Source organism: Danio aesculapii, chromosome 11 (assembly GCF_903798145.1).
Source record: "Danio aesculapii chromosome 11, fDanAes4.1, whole genome shotgun sequence".
Lineage (NCBI taxonomy): Eukaryota > Metazoa > Chordata > Actinopteri > Cypriniformes > Danionidae > Danio > Danio aesculapii.
The window spans coordinates 14306703-14320832 of NC_079445.1; the positions used below are offsets into that span (position 1 = coordinate 14306703).

Below are 14130 nucleotides of genomic sequence, written 5' to 3' on the forward strand. Positions count from 1 at the left end.
CTCCACAATGGTGACACAAAAAAAAGTTTTACAGTATTTTGCAGTTTTTTTTTTTCTTGATTTTATGGAAAAATACCGGCAGCTGTGGTTGCCAGTAATCTACTGTTTTTAACATTTTACATTCGTAAATTCAGTTTACAGAATATTTCTGTTAAAAATACATTCCACAGTCTGCATTTTTCATCCAACACATTTCACCCCTCAAATCCCAGAGCAAAATCTTCACTAGTGTCCTCACTACAGAGGGTTGAACACTCAGACAGTGATGAAGATAATTAAGTGTCTAATTAAAGGAGGATTGAGAATTATTTATGAATAACTGTTAACAGCAGAATCACTGAAGGAAACCAAAACACAAAAAACAGCCAAAACCAAAGATGAAATCAACTGAGAATAAAACTAAATGAAATAATTATTAATAAAATTAAAACAAATTACACAATAAAAATGTAATTTCTCAAGATCTCAGCAGAGATCATTAAACAACACAAACATCAAGAGCTTCACTTATTATTGAACTTTGACTTTATTTCTGTCACATGAACAAAAGCTCTTAATTACATTTGTGTTGTTCATTTGAAGTCACCACGATGGAGGACAGTCTGCTTTAGTTGGGCTCTTCAACTATTTGTTCAGATGCTAATTTATATTGCAATAGTTTATTGTGCTCATCACACTATTTGTATAGTATGCAAAGCCAAAAGAAAAAACAATAATAAGTCTGATGAGATTACCAATGAGCCCTCACCTGCTTGCGCAGTAATTGAAAATCTTGTTAGTTATAAGAGAGAAATAAATACCATATGCAAATGAAACCACCTGACCTACAGCAGCTAATGAGTTCAACAGGTCTTAATACATCATTCACTATGAGAATGTTTGATCTATGGCAGAACTTAAAAACACACAGACATCAACACCCCCCCCCCCCCCAATAACAACAAAAAATAAAGGAAAAGAAAGAGATAGTAAGAACTTTAAGCTGCATAATATATTCAAGCTGCAATGCATGCTGGGAGTTTTGTACTATGCTGGCACCCAGCATGCAATGCAGCATGAATGACTTGATTTTTTGATTTTTCATATCCTGATTCTTTATGTCTCTGTCATGTTATGCAGCTGGAGATCTCAAGGTTTTGTGCATAAAACTAATTAAATTATAATTTCTTATTAATTCTTGATAATTGTTTGTTGAACATCCATGGGAAGCTGTAACATATACCAAACAACATCAAATAAAGCTACTTTCTATGGCTTAACTTATAAAATACTAGAGATTATATCTGTAATGAAAAATTATACACAGTATAGTTTCCATTGCTTTTCTTGCTATAGCTGATGAGTTTCAGAAACACACTTATAACAGCCAGAGAATCAGTATGATAGTTGAGTGAAGGTTGAAGAGCCCAACTAATGCAGCCTCTGAACTCCATGATGGTGAGGTCAAATGAAACATTTTAAATAAAAAATATTCTTGCAGATTTGAGAGAATTGAAGTCAAACTATAATCGGTGAAGTTGCTAAAGCAGTTATTTAATGGTTTAATCCTCTGTTTTAATTCAGTTGGTTTGGTGTGAGGCTGTGTCTGTAGTTTATTTCTTGTTCTTTCCTTCAGTGATTGTACTTGTTAACAGCAGGTGTTCATCAGTGTCTGAATTCACTCATTTGTGGTCATTCACTCTGTCTAGTGGACTAAACTAATTGACTAATTTAAGGACTAGTGAATGATGGTGTGTGGTGAGATTTCACACACTGATTATTTTCTCGAAAACACAGGTTCCCCTTCGGATGGGGAACTCCAATGCTATGTGGAAACTTCCACTATGGGGATTTCGTCAGAATCCAATCATCTGAAAGAGTATAAAAACGGGCCAATGAAATGCCAATGAGTTGGCAGCGTCAGCGTGCACAGCTGGCGTCAATGACAATCAGTCATGCTATAAAGACGCAGCCAGTGCCATGCTCGACATCCTTTCGCTTTCAGAGCCTTTCACGAAGCTTCTGAGAGAGTCTTTGAGGGTATCTCCAACCTGTGTCTACAGAGAGAGATCGAGAAGCAGCTTCTCCCGGTCCAGAGCGCGTATACGCAGTGCCAGATGGTCGAGCTGGGTATTTCTCCCTTGCCTGGCGTCCTTTGGGTCCGGTCCTTCAAGAGCGGTTTGTATATAGGAAAACAGCTTTCCTAAAAGAGCAACACGGTCGTGCAGCGCGTCTTTTTCAAGACGTCACTCCAACCGTGCGTTTCTGGATGTGGTGGTTTCCTATCCCCGGATGATGGGCACGAGCACAGCGTTTCATGTCTGGGGGTCCAGCATGTTAATGCGGTGCTCGCGGGCAGTGCATGCCATCACTGATGTCATGTCTGTTGTGCAGTTAAGATCGCGGCTCGCTCTTGCAAAAGAGCCACCCGCCCCAGTTGTCCCCCGCACTGCGGTTGGCACTCGGGCAGATCTGAGGGTTTCAGTGGGAGTGAATCCGCCGCCCCCGGGCCGCGGACCTCTCGCTCCTCCACGCGCTTCATCCAAGCTTCAGGTGAAGAGAAGCGCTCCGTCCTTGGATGGTCGCTCTCTCACCTGATGACACCGGGGGTCAGATGTCCATCGCTGCATCGGAGGATGGGCTGTCATTGTCTGATGAGGATGCGAGCCCGCTCGCTCCCTCCCTCCGGGGTGGAGAGCGCAGCGTTAGCATCTAAAAAGCAGACGTGATGGCCGGGCTTTCTCGGGCTGCTTCGGCCGTGGGTCTGGTGATGGTTTATCCCCCAGCCCCGCGGCCGGACCGACTAGATGGGTGTGATGTGGAGGATATAAGGAGGCAAGACCTTCAAAGCCTCCCGTCCCCTTCTTCCCGGAAGTGCACAGTAAACTCACGCTGTCCTGAGGGCACTTTTTTCTGCCCGATCTGCGTGCGCTTCCATCCTCACCATCCTTGGAGGTTGGGCTGTCAAGATCTGACGAGGATTCGAACCCGCTCGCTCCCTCCGGGACTTTGAGCGCGGCGTCGAATCCAGAAGCAGAATTTGCGGCTGTGCTTCCCCAGGCTGTTTCGGCCGTGGCTCTGGAGATGGTTTATCCCCCAGCCCCGCGGCCGGACCGATTAGAGGGGTGTGATGTGGAGGATGAAGGCGAGACCTTCTAAGCCTCCCCATCCCCTTCTTCCTGGATGGGCACAGTAGGCTCACGCAGTGTGCTGCGTGCGCCTTCCCCCTCACCATGCATGCTATGGCCACCTACCAGCGCTACCAAGCGCAGGCGCTGGCCCGGCTGCGCGAGGATGGTTCTGACCCAGGACTGAGCATGCGCTCCGCACCGCAACCGACTATGCTCTTACAAAAAAAAAAAAAAAAGTCAGCTGTGTGTGCCCTGGGAAGGACGATGATCACATCCGTGATCCAGGAATGCCACCTCAGGCTAAACCTGGTGATGTGCGTGACGTTGACAAAGTTCGCTTTCTTAACTCACCCATATCCCATGCTGGCCTGTTCGGCAACACTGGCGGTGAATTCGCCCAGGAATTCACGCCGGTGATAGAGCAGTCTGGGGCGATGGGCGAGGTCTCTATCGGCGGGATTGTATGACCGCTCCCCCCCCGCCGAGCCATCCACATCCACTGCTTTTTCGCCGAGGACGCCCACCCGCAGCTTTGAGCATCGCGCAGGCAACCAGCGTCCCCCGCCCAGGGCGCCGCTAAGTTCGGTAAAACGGACCGCGAAGCGTCCCTGAGGCGGGCCATCTGGGGAGGAGGGAATTTGCTCTTTCCCCGCTGGAGGGCGGGGCACGTTATTTAAAGGCGTAAAAAAAAAAAAAAAAAAAAAACGCCATCAAAATCCTCAGTGAAAGAGCACTTTTCCCCTCCTCCGGATGTGACAGCCCGAACACTGCCAGTCTGGGACGCTATGCCTTCCAGCTCGCAGGATCGGTGCATTTCGCCAATGGCTCACGGAGCGCGAGAGAACGGTCTCCTTTCTCTCCACTCCCAGCCCCTCTCCTGGAGTTTGAGTGTGAGACGAGAACATCTCCTCTCCTGCTCTCCTGTGTGACCCCAGCGCTCCGCGGATGAGCCCACTCACTCCACGCTGCCCCGCCGCTGGCACGTCAGCGATCGTGCGGGTGAGACCATTTGCGGGGGCTCTGCCTGCCTGGTTAGCGCGGGCCAGCCCATCGCAGTGGCTCATCCATACGACCAGACTCGGCTATGCGATTCAGTTCGCGAAACGGTCTCCCAGGTTCACGGGCGACCAGGGTTAGTCCTGCGTTCGCCCCTGTCTTGCGAGAGGAGATTGCTGTCCTCCTGGCGAAGGATGCAATCGAGCCGGCCCTCCAGCCGAGATGGAGCGCGGGTTTTACAGCCCCCACTTCATCGTGCCCAAAAAAAAAAAAAAAAGAGCGGTGGGCTATAGCCAATCCTTTATCTGCACATTTTTGAACCGCTGCCTTCACAGGCTGCGCTTCAGAATGCTTACGCAGATGCGCATCACGCGATGTGTTCGTCCTCAGGATTGGTTTGCAGCAATAGATCTGAAAGACGCGTATTTTCATATCTCCACGCTTCCACGCCACCGGCAGTTTCTGCGGTTTGCGTTTGAAGGTCGAGCGTGGCAATACAAGGTCCTCCCCTTCGGGCTCTCTCTGTCTCCGCGAGTTTTCACTCGCGCCCCTTCGGCTCGCCGGCATCCGCACGCTCAATTATTTCGATGACTGGCTGATTTTTAGCCCACTCTCGGGAGCAATTGATTATGCACAGAGACAAGGTGCTCCGGCACCTCCGCCCGTTGGGGTTTCAGGTCAACCGAGAAAAGAGCAAGCTCACCCCCGTGCAGAGCATCTCCTTTCTCGGGTTGGAGCTGGACTCGATCACTATGGAGGCGCGCCTCTCACGAGAGCGCGCCGAGGTAATGCTGAACTGTCTGAGAGAGTTCGACAGGAAAAAAAGTGGTCCCCCTGAAATTATTTCAGAGGCTCCTGGGGCATATGGCATCCGCAGCCGCAGCCACGCCGCTCGGATGGCTCCATATGAGACCACTACAGCATTGGCTTCACGATCGGGTCCCCAGACGCGCATGGCACGCGGGCACACACCGAGTGACGGTCACTGCGCTGTCACCGCACCCGCACCCCCTGGAAAGGACCCCTCCTTCCTACGGGCCAGTGTGCCCCTAGGTCAGGCGTCCAGGCAGGCTGTCGTTTCGGCACATGCCTCCAGTATGGGGTGGGGGGGGGGCATGTGTAGCGGGCATGCTGCTGCGGACCTGTGGAGGGGAACCCAGCTGCATTGGCATGTCAACTGCCTAGAGCTGTTGGCAGTGTTTCTCGCTCTGCGCCGCTTTTTACCGGTGCTGAGGGGGCAACACGTGCTGGTCAGGACAGACAGCACGGCCGCGGTAGCGTATTCCATCCGGATGGGGGGTATACGCTCCCGCTGCATGTCTCAGCTCGCTCGCCGTCTGCTCCTCTGGAGTCATACGCGGCTGAAGTCGCTGCTTGCTATTCACACCCCGGATGGGCTCAACCGTGCGGCCAGCAGGCTCTCACGGCAGCTCCTTCCCCGGGAGAATGGCGACTCCACCCCGAGTCATGCGTAAGTATGCACTCCCCCCAGTGAGCCTACTCGCGCAGTTTCTGTGCAAGGTCAGGGAGGACGAGGGGCAGGTCTTGCTAGTTGCGCCCCTGGCCCAACCGGACCTGGATATCAGAACTCTCCCTCCTCGCGACGCCCCCCCTGGCGAGTCCCTTTGAGAGAGGACCTACTCTCTCAGGGACAGGGCACCATCTGGCACCCTCGCTTAGTTCTGTGGAACCTCCACGTGGGGTCCATAAGACGCGACGAGGAAGACTTAGGTAACCTACCGGTGGCGGTGGTTAATACCATCACTCAGGCTAGTCCCCCGCCCCCCTCTTATAACCTCTTGAGATCTCACGGTAGTGCTACGAGCCTACGTGGGGATCCCTTCGAACCACTCGACTCAGTATCCTTGAGATTTCTGTCCTTGAAGACAGCTCTGCTAGTCGTGTTGGCATCGGTTAAGAGGGTTAGGTACCTGGAGGCATTTTCGGTCAGTGACTCGTGCCTAGAATTCGGGCCGGCCTACTCTCACGTTGTCCTGAAACCCCGGCCCGGCTATGTGCCCAAGGTTCCTACCATGCCGTTTAAGAATCAGGTAGTGAGCCTGCAAGCGCTGCCCGCGGAGGAGGCAGACCCAGCCCTTTCATTGTTGTGTCCTGTTCGCGCTTTGTGAATATATGTGGACCACACTCAGAGCCTTAGATCCTCTGACCAGCTCTTTGTCCATTACAGTGGTCGGCAGATGGGAAGTGCCGTATCTAAACAAAGGTTGGCCCACTGGATAGTGGATGCCATCTCCCTCGCCTTTGGGCCAGGGTGAGCTGTGTCCCCCGGGGGTGAGAGCGCACTCCACTATGGAGCATCGCATCCTCCTGGGCGTTAGCACGCGGCGCCTCTCTGACAGACATTTGTAGAGCTACGGGTTGGGTGACACCCAATACATTTGCAAGGTTACAATCTGCGAGTGGAGCCGGTTTCCTCAAGGGTATTAGGCAACCCTTGGTGATTGAGGAAACGATTCGCTTGAGGTGTCGAAACACGCTTGCTGCGCCACTCTCCCTAACCCGGAGATACGTGCGCTTTTTCAGCTTTGTCAGTTTAGTTCCCCATTTCTTTGGCGAACCCCGCAGAGTTCCTCCGAGGCCCCAGCACCTGACTCAGCGGAGGAGTCAGGTGTTGGCCCGTTACGTTGTCGGCATGCCCGCTGGTCAGCCCGCGTTCTGGGTATAGGTGCCTGCTATGTGTGATCCCCGCTGGCGATCCCATACGTTCACTCAGCCACGGTATAGTCCCCCCTTCTAGGGCAGGCTCGTGTCTTCCCTCCCCGCTAACCATCCTTATGCAAGGACTCCCCATCTCTGGGCTAGTCCATAGGTTGTCACCAGGTCTCCCCTCTGGGTAACAGGTGAGCTCCGCAGCATCCTCACTATCGGGACTGAACGCTTTCCCAACGTACTGTCGTATCAAAACCTATTTTACTGGGTTATTGCGACTCCCCGAAAAACATAACTGTTCTGAACAGGTAAGTGAGGGCCAGGGGACACGTTGGAAGACTGTGTCTCGGGGCGTTGTAGGTGCGCTCGCTCTACTGCGTGGCACACCCTTCGCCAGGGACGCAGTAAGGTTCTTTCGTTGTGGCGTTTTCCACAGATTTCCCCATAGTGGAAGTTTCCACATAGCATTGGAGTTCCCCATCCGAAGGGGAACGCTACGGTTACTAAAGTAACCCTTCGTTCCCCGAGGGGGGGAACGGAAATGCTATGTTCCTTCGCCACAACGATTGTCCCTTAGCTGTTGAGCGTGAAAGTCTCTTCAGCTAGAAAAGGATGTCGAGCATGGCACTGGCTGCGTCTTTATAGCATGACTGATTGTCATTGACGCCAGCTGTGCACGCTGACGCTGCCAACTCATTGGCATTTCATTGGCCCGTTTTTATACTCTTTCAGATGATTGGATTCTGACGAAATCCCCATAGTGGAAGTTTCCACATAGCATTTCCGTTCCCCTCCTCGGGGAACGACGGGTTACTTTAGTAACCGTATCGTTAGATCTGTTACAGCTATTTTGCGTATTTTGTACAGAAATGAGCTGTTAATCATTTAACAGGTTTTCACTGTAGATTGCACAGACTTTTACTGTTAAAATTACAGACATTTTTTACAGTGTACAATGATATTTGTCCCTTTCAGCTCGTTCGTTGTCTTTTGGATTGGGGGGGGGGGGGGGTGTAATGTGTTTATGCCATCTTTATTTATGTATTTACTCTTGTTTATATGTTATAAACATTCTATACAGCTAAAAGTGACAGTTAACCTAATTATACTTAATTAGGTTAACTAGGCAGGTAAGGGTAATTAGGCAAGTTATTGTATAATGATGGTTTGTTCTGTAGACTATCATAAAAAATATATAGTTTAAAGGGGCTAATAATTTTGACCTTAAATTGTTTTTAAAAAAATTGAAAACTGCTTTTATTCTAGCCGAAATAAAACAAATAAGACTTTCTCCAGAAGAAAAAATATTATCAGATATACTGTGAACATTTTCTTGCTCTGTTAAACATCATTTGGGAAATATATAAAAAAGAAAAGAAAATTCTAAAGGGGGCTAATAACTCTGTATTCAACTGTGTGTAAAAAAAAAATAAAAATAATAATAATAATATTTTATATATATGTATATATATATATATATATATATATATATATATATATATATATATTAATGCTTCTTTGTCAATTGGCCAGCCCAGTCACCAGCAATGAACATTATTGAGCATGTCCGTGGTAAGATGAAGAAGGAGGCATTAAAGATTAATTTAAAATATCTTGATGAACTCTGGGAGTCCTAAAAATGCTTTCTTTACCAAACTTTATTAATAAGTTATCTGAGTCAATGTAGAGATGTATGGATGCAGTCCTCCGAGCTCTTGAGTGTCATTTACAATATTAATTATATTTCCACTGCACCAAGACTTTATATGCTATACTGTGCATTATTTCTGTTAAGTGACAGGATTTTTGTCTCAGCAAAGTCAGTCCTTACTGCCCTAATTAAATCCTTAAAAATTAAGGCATGATCATATTTTATTTTAGTAAAATAAACAATCAAGAGGCCTTTGATATGTTATATTTTATATAAACTACTTCTAATGCCAGATGATCAACTAGAAGTCAAGTTATTATGTGTTGTTCCTAAAACTTAGATAGTTTTTTGTCAGGTACTGTACTTGAAGACTTATATATTGATTAAATAAATGCCTTGGTGGGGTTAAAAAACCAGATTAAAAAAAAAAAATACTTTAAAAAGTTATAAATGAAACAAAAAATGTATGGCAAAGAAGAAGAAAAGACATGCTTGAAACTGAAGATGCATGTGTAGTTGAACAATAATAGCGATGGCCCTAAAGAGTTTAAATTCTGTTATCGCTAGCCTTTGGAGATCTTGTATGAGAGCAGAGATCTTTACTAACTGAATAGTGCACAGCTCTCGATCTCAGAGCCTTGAATTATTCAGCTAATTGGCACTAAAATCTAAGTGTTGAGCTGGCACTAAGCTGCCTTGGCACAAAACAAGACACTGCTCTGATTTACTCTCTGAGACTGATCTTGCTCTGCCTCATAAGAGACCAATCCTTGCTTATTGGTTGCATGCAACTACATAGGAATTTGTTAATCAAACTGCTTAAGACTTTACATAAACATAGCAAACTATTTCCAGCAGATATTAAAATCAGCATGGCAATGATGCTGCTATACAAACATTTTAGAATATCTCATCCAAACCCAATCTAATGCCAACCCATTTCAATCCGCCTTTTGCTGATTTTAAAATATTGCAGTTCTAGCATACTTAAGATTGATTAGTTCTTTTTGTGCGTACATCCAGATATTTGACAAGCAGCAAAAAAAAAAAAACACTGACCACAGAAAAGTTATTCTGCACATACTTAAAGACGGAACATTATGGAAGTGAGTTGTATCATTTGGCAGCTGTCCATCCCCTAAGGGGTTCCTGGCATTTACTGCACAATGCACTCCAGGCCTCAGACATTCTTGCTTCTCCCAGCTGTTACTGATCAAACCTTTGAACATGGCCATCTTCTATCTTGCTGTCAAGTTAAATAACATTCTTATATGCTAATAACACATGCATACCACCATTATGTATTTTGATTTAGTTCATCAATACCAGTCCTGGATTCTCTAGCATACACTTTACGACTCAAAAAGAAGATTGTGCCATGCTGGGTGGCACACAATCAATTTATGTTAGTGTAACATAAAGAAACTAAGTTAACTTACTAGTTTTGGTAACTTTAAGTGGATTTGAAGGAATCGGATTTATACCTTCCAATCCGTCTCAGCATGGATCTACGTTTTTCCTTTTCTCATCATACTGTTCCTCATACTATTTTATTAAACATAATTATTGAATAATGAATAAAGTTAACTCATTGCTTAATAAAATAATGTTTAGTGCATTTGCCTATCTCTTTGTAACTATTTTCAGGAGCCACCAAACTGGGTCAGAGGTCACGGGGACCTTGAGTGGAATTAAAGGGCTGAGGACTGGAAGCAATAGTTTCTATTGTTATTTCTAGGAGTTAATACTATCTAAAATGTCTATAGTGATTTTGCTATTTTTACGGTTAATTATTTTAAGGTGATTTTACTTTTTATTCAAGATAGACTTTGTGTAGTAAAGATATTATAACTGCCTGAATGTAGATTATACCGGTTTTTAAACAGTTTTGATAAAAACGTCGGAGAGGACACTCAGCCTTGGTATAAGAAACATATTGTACTTTAAGTATGTGTGTTCTATTTGATTGTGGATCCGTTTCACAGCGTTTTTACGCAGCGGATGCCCTTTCAGCTGCAACCCATCACTGGGAAACATCCGTACACTCTCATTCACACACACATACACTACAGACAATTTTAGCTAACCCAATTCACCTATAGCGCATGTCTTTGGACTTGTGGGGGAAAACTGAAACACCTGGTGGAAACCCATGCTCTGCAATATATTTATTATTTAATATTTTTGCAATATAAAAACTGCTTAATTTTATTTCCAGCAACTTTATTTTCCTTTATTTGTACATCATCTTTGATTACAAAAATAAGCAGGTGAGCTCCTACAATAGGCACATTCAAATCAAGATTTAAACACATCTGATTGAACTGAAAGAGAACTGTTCAACTCTAACAGACATTTTATTTATTATTCTCTTTAAATCAGTTTAAACACACTTTGAATCTGTTTTAATAATTTTTATTTCTAACACTTGTTATATTTCATGTTTCTGTTATTCTTGTCTTGCACTTTGAATTGCCATTGTGTATGAAATAAACTTAATAAACTTGCCATGCCTAGCTTCACCAACTTAAAATTAAAGTAAAATATAAAGGTGTTAAATATTATGATTCAAACATATTTCTCAGTATTTCAATTAAAACAACTCTGTTATAATCAGTTACCATGTTAATAGTATAAAGTGAAGTCAGAATTATTAGCCCCCCTTTGAATTCTTTTTTTCTTTTTCAAATATTTCCCAAATGAGCAAGGAAGTTTTCACAGTATGTCTAATAATATTTTTTCTTCTGGAGAAAGTCTTATTTGTTTTATTTCAGCTAGAATAAAAGCAGTTTTTAATTTTTTTAAATCCATTTTAAGGTCCAAATTATTAGCCCCTTTAAGCAATTTTTTTAGACTATTTTCGATAGTCTACAGAACAAACCATCGTTATACAATAACTTGCCTAATTACCCTAACTTGCGTAGTTAACCTAATTAACCTAGTTAAGCCTTTAAATGTTAGTTTAAGCTAGAAGTGTCTTGAAAAATACCTAGTAAAATGTTATTAATGTCATCATGGCAAAGTTAAAATAAATCAGTTATTAGAAATGAGTTATTATGTTTATAAATATGTTTATATGAAAAAATCTTCTCTCCGTTAAACAGAAATTGGGGGAAAAATAATGAGGCGGGCTAATAATTCTGACTTCAACTGTATGTACACTTTAAAATGATTGTATCATTTGTATTCAATTTAAATTCAATATTTTAACCCAACTGTTGTGTTTGTCCATATTTGACCCAACTTTCAGTTAATACAAAGGCTGTATTTAATACAACATGATCAAAAAAATATAAAACAGTGAATAGCACTGATCATTTTAAAATAAGTCACTAAAAGTGATCTCTCTTTCATTTTGAACCTTTTATCATATTTCATTTCTTTATTTTCTTTCATCTCAGTTTTCATTTTTGCTTGAACTGCCACCTCCCTCTCTCCAGAGACCTGCTGTGGGAGTACATACTGACCACACACACACGCACGCACGCACGCACGCACGCACGCACGCACGCACGCACGCACGCACGCACGCACGCACGCACGCACGCACGCACGCACGCACGCACGCACACACACACACACACACACACACACACACACACACACACACACACACACAAGCATCTCCACCAACACAATGCAATGAAAAATACAGAATAAAGCGCACATGTGCTTCTAGTGACTGAACTATTGTTTTCTGAAGTCAAGTTTCAAAGTACCTTTTGTTGGTGTTACAGTTCACCACTCTTAATCTTAATCATATTATTCAAATATTTTGCTAGACTTTTAATAGAATTCAATAATCACAACCACAACTTTTCCACTGCACACAAATTGAACAACATATACACAGTACATAGCTACAAATATACACCCCATAAAGTGGAAGAGACCTATATTAACCCATCTGCCTAATCAAACATCATGCCAAATCTTCATTAGCATCCTGTACTGATCACTCTTGGCACATCATGCATCCTTTAATATGAGTCTAAATGAACTGTTGAGCCAATAAAAACAAGGGAAGCTTTGGAGCCAAAATACAAAAGAATGAGATACCTATTATATAATTCACACACAAATAAGCTTTAGCATGACTTGGCCAGACGCCTAAAGCTGCAGTTTCATACCTCAAGTGGTTGGAATTGTTCTATATTTGAGCAGAACACTGTGGTCCTTATCTTAGATTGAGAAAAGCCTGCTCATATATCAGAGAGCATGTGTTTTCGGGACTCTCAGAGGCCCCTGCATACTTTAGCGACCTGCGGCCCACTATTCACTCGGCCATTCATCTCTCTCTCTTTCTCTCCCTCTGCATTTTGCTGACTCTGAATGGGAGCTCCATAGAAACTGCTAATGAGGAGAGTTTTTGGATCTTATCTCTGGCCAGCACAGCAAAGTCTCCCGGCTGCTGTAAAGTTGTGAAGCTTCAAAAACACATGCAGAAACAAAAAAAATGGCAATTTTAACTTCCACAATATATAGATAGATAGGCTCGATTGACAAGATAGGCTTGTCAATAAATAAAAACAAAAAATATATTAAATAAATACAGCTGTAATACAGTTGAAATAAGAATCATATTTGCTCGGCATAAATGAGTGATCTCTCTTTTTATTTCATATTTTCTATAGGATGCTTTACAATAATATATTTGTGTATATAAATTTGATTAATCAGTCCCAAAGCCAAAACTGGAACAAATATATCAAAAAACTTAAGATCACACTCCAAAAATTAATATGTTAGGGAATTATATGTTTAATAAAATTGTATAAAAACTGAAAAATCAAGAGAAACAAATTTTTTTTGCTAAAACTTTTATGAATTTAAATGTAATATTGTTCTATTGCTAAATACACTGACAAAAGTTCTGTCATCGATCCCAGTTATAAGAGGAACAAATAATAACTGGAAGTTTAGTTGATCATTTGGAAAAGTGGCTAAAGATAGATCTGTTGAACTGCATCCCAATCATCACAACTACTGCAGAAGACCTATTGGAACCCAAGATTCTCACATAAATCAGTCAAGTTTGGTGAAGAAAAAATCATGGTTTGGCGTTACATTCAGTATGGGGGCTTGCGAGAGATGTGCAGAGTGGACATCAACATCAGCAGCCTGAGGTATTAGGTCATTTGTGCTGCCAAACCACAGGAGAGGGCAACTTCTTCAGCAGGATAGCGCTCCTTCTCATACTTCAGCCTCCACATCAAAGTTCCTGAAAGCAAAGAAGGTCAAGGTGCTCCAAGACTGGCCAGCCCAGTCACCAGGCATGAAAAATATTGAGCATGTCTGGGCTAAGATGAAGGAGGAGGCATAGAAGATAAATCCAAATAATCTTTATAAACTCAAAAAATGCTTTCTTTGCCATTCCAGATGACTTTATTAATAAGTTATTTGAGTCTTTATTAATAAGTTACTTTGCCTTTCATATAAGCCACTTTCCAAATGATCAACTAGAAGTCAAGTTGTTATTTGTTGTTCCTAAAACTTGATATAGGTAACAAGACTTTTGTCAGGTATGTTAGGAAACCAAAATCTTGATTTTAGATAATATCCTTGTTATGACATCCCTACTCTGCATCAACTCCAAGCAAGCACCCATTTTTATTTATGTTATTTTTTGAGATATATTTTGTATGCGCATTTGAGTCTCAAACACGACCACAGATTTTTCCTCTAAAATACTCTTTACTTGGT

At 43.4% G+C, this 14130-nt stretch overlaps 1 protein-coding gene across 3 annotated transcripts in view; it reads right to left on the reverse strand.

The window, feature by feature from the left end:
* The window catches only part of palm1a (paralemmin 1a), an 83164-nt gene that overhangs the window by 16027 nt on the left and 53007 nt on the right, over positions 1-14130 (reverse strand). The gene's annotated exons all lie outside the window — the stretch shown is intronic.